Source organism: Triticum dicoccoides, chromosome 6A, assembly GCF_002162155.2.
Source record: "Triticum dicoccoides isolate Atlit2015 ecotype Zavitan chromosome 6A, WEW_v2.0, whole genome shotgun sequence".
NCBI lineage: Eukaryota > Viridiplantae > Streptophyta > Magnoliopsida > Poales > Poaceae > Triticum > Triticum dicoccoides.
This window is the reverse complement of record NC_041390.1, coordinates 558765754-558769535: the sequence shown is the minus strand read 5'-3', so window position 1 is coordinate 558769535 and position 3782 is coordinate 558765754.

Genomic DNA, 3782 nt, shown 5'->3' with positions numbered 1-3782 from the left:
TTAGCAACAAAAGTCTTGCCTTCGGATCTGTGATAGAAGGTGTATCCAATAGTCTCCTTTGGATATCCTATGAAGACACATTTCTCCGATTTGGGTTCGAGCTTATCAGGTTGAAGCTTTTTCACATAAGCATCGCAGCCCCAAACTTTCAGAAATGACAACTTTGGTTTCTTGCCAAACCATAGTTCATAAGGCGTCGTCTCAACGGATTTTGATGGTGCCCTATTTAACGTTAATGCGGCCGTCTCCAAAGCATAACCGCAAAACGATAGCGGTAAATCAGTAAGAGACATCATAGATCGCACCATATCTAGTAAAGTACGATTACGACGTTCGGACACACCATTACGCTGTGGTGTTCCGGGTGGCGTGAGTTGTGAAACTATTCCGCATTGTTTTAAATGTACACCAAACTCGTAACTCAAATATTCTCCTCGACGATCAGATGGTAGAAACTTTATTTTTTTACGATGATTTTCAACTTCACTCTGAAATTCTTTTAACTTTTCAAATGTCTCAGACTTATGTTTCATTAAGTAGATATACCCATATCTGCTTAAGTCATCTGTGAAGGTGAGAAAATAACGATATCCGCCACGAGCCTCAATATTCATCGGACCACATACATCTATATGTATGATTTCCAACAAATCTGTTGCTCTCTCCATAGTACCGGAGAACGGTGTTTTAGTCATCTTGCCCATGAGGCACGGTTCGCAAGTACCAAGTGATTCATAATCAAGTGGTTCCAAAAGTCCATCAGTATGGAGTTTCTTCATGCGCTTTACACCGATATGACCTAAACGGCAGTGCCACAAATAAGTTGCACTATCATTATCAACTCTGCATCTTTTGGTTTCAACATTATGAATATGTGTGTTACTACTATCGAGATTCAATAAAAATAGACCACTCTTCAAGGGTGCATGACCATAAAAGATATTACTCATATAAATAGAACAACCATTATTCTCTGATTTAAATGAATAACCGTCTTGCATCAAACAAGATCCAGATATAATGTTCATGCTTAACGCTGGCACCAAATAACAATTATTTAGGTCTAATATTAATCCCGAAGGTAGATGTAGAGGTAGCGTGCCGACTGCGTTCACATCGACTTTGGAACCGTTTCCCACGCGCATCGTCACCTCGTCCTTAGCCAATCTTCGCTTAATCCGTAGTCCCTGTTTCGAGTTGCAAATATTAGCAACAGAACCAGTATCAAATACTCAGGTACTACTGCGAGCATTAGTAAGGTACACATCAATAACATGTATATCACATATACCTTTGTTCACCTTGCCATCCTTCTTATCCGCCAAATACTTGGGGCAGTTCCGCTTCCAGTGACCAGTCTGCTTGCAGTAGAAGCACTCAGTTTCAGGCTTAGGTCCAGACTTGGGTTTCTTCTCTTGAGCAGCAACTTGCTTGCTGTTCTTCTTGAAGTTCCCCTTCTTCTTCCCTTTACCCTTTTTCTTGAAACTAGTGGTCTTGTTGACCATCAACACTTGATGCTCCTTTTTGATTTCTACCTCCGCAGCTTTCAGCATTGCGAAGAGCTCGGGAATAGTCTTATTCATCCCTTGCATATTATAGTTCATCACGAAGTTCTTGTAGCTTGGTGTTAGTGATTGGAGAATTCTGTCAATGACGCAATCATGTGGAAGATTAACTCCCATTTGAATCAAGTGATTATTATACCCAGACATTTTGAGTATATGCTCACTGACAGAACTGTTCTCCTCCATCTTGCAGCTATAGAACTTATTGGAGACTTCATATCTATCAATCTGGGCATTTGCTTGAAATATTAACTTCAACTCCTGGAACATCTCATATGCTCCATGACGTTCAAAACATCGTTGAAGTCCCGGTTCTAAGCCGTAAAGCATGGCACACTGAACTATCGAGTAGTCATTAGCTTTGCTCCGCCAGACGTTCACAACATCTGGTGTTGCTCCAGCAGCAGGCCTGGCACCCAGCGGTGCTTCCAGGACGTAATTCTTCTGTGCAGCAATGAGGATAATCCTCAAGTTACGGACCCAGTCCGTGTAATTGCTACCATCATCTTTCAACTTTGCTTTCTCAAGGAACGCATTAAAATTCAACGGAATAACAGCACGGGCCATTTATCTACAATCATACATAAACAAGCAAGATACTATCAGGTACTAAGTTCATGATAAATTTAGGTTCAATTAATAATATTACTTAAAGAACTCCCACTTTGATAGATATCCCTCTAATCCTCTAAGTGATTACGTGATCCAAATCTGCTAAACCATGCCCGATCATCACGTGAGATGGAGTAGTTTCATTGGTGAACATCACTATGTTGATCATATCTACTATATGATTCACGCTCGACCTTTCGGTCTCCGTGTTCCGAGGCCATATCTTTATATGCTTGGCTCGTCAAGTATAACCTGAGTATTCCGCGTGTGCAACTGTTTTGCACCTGTTGTATTTGAACGTAGAGCCTATCACACCCGATCATCACGTGGTGTCTCAGCACGAAGAACTTTCGCAATGGTGCATACTAAGGGAGAACACTTCTTGATAATTTAGTGAGAGATCATCTTATAATGCTACCGTCAATCAAAGCAAGATAAGATGCATAAAAGATAAACATCACATGCACTCAATATAAGTGATATGATATGGCCATCATCATCTTGTGCTTGTGATCTCCATCTCCGAAGCACCGTCATGATCACCATTGTCACCGGCGCGACACCTTGATCTCCATCGTAGCATCGTTGTCGTCTCGCCAATCTTATGCTTCCACGACTATCGCTACCGCTTAGTGATAAAGTAAAGCATTACAGCGCGATTGCATTGCATACAATAAAGCGACAACCATATGGCTCCTGCCGGTTGTCGATAACTCGGTTACAAAACATGATCATCTCATACAATAAAATTTAGCATCATGTCTTGACCATATCACATCACAACATGCCCTGCAAAAACAAGTTAGACGTCCTCTACTTTGTTGTTGCATGTTTTACGTGGCTGCTACGGGCTTAAGCAAGAACCAATCTTACCTACGCATCAAAAACCACAACGATAGTTTGTCAAGTTGGTGCTATTTTAACCTTCGCAAGGACCGGGCGTAGCCACACTCAGTTCAACTAAAGTTGGAGAAACTGTCACCCGCAAGCCACTTATGTGCAAAGCACGTCGGGAGAACCGGTCTCGCGTAAGCGTACGCGTAATGTCGGTCCGGGCCGCTTCGTCCAACAATACCGCCGAACCAAAGTATGACATGCTGGTAAGCAGTATGACTTATATCGCCCACAACTCACTTGTGTTCTACTCGTGCATATAACATCAACATATAAAACCTAGGCTCGGATGCCACTGTTGGGTTTCGTAGTAATTTCAAAAAACTTCCTACGCTCACGCAAGATCATGGTGATGCATAGCAACAAGAGGGGAGAGTATGATCTACGTACCTTTGTAGATCGACAACGGAAGCGTTTGGTTGATGTAGTCGTACGTCTTCACGGCCCGACCGATCAAGCACCGAAACTACGGCACCTCCGAGTTCTAGCACACGTTCAACTCGATGACGATCCCCAGACTCTGATCCAGCAAAGTGTCGGGGAAGAGTTCCGTCAGCACGACGGCATGGTGACGATCTTGATGTACTACTGCAGCAGGGCTTCGCCTGAGCACCGCTACAATATTATCGAGGACTATGGTGGAAGGGGGCACCGCACACGGCTAAGAATATGATCACGTGGATCAACTTGTGTTTCTCTGGGGTGCCCCTG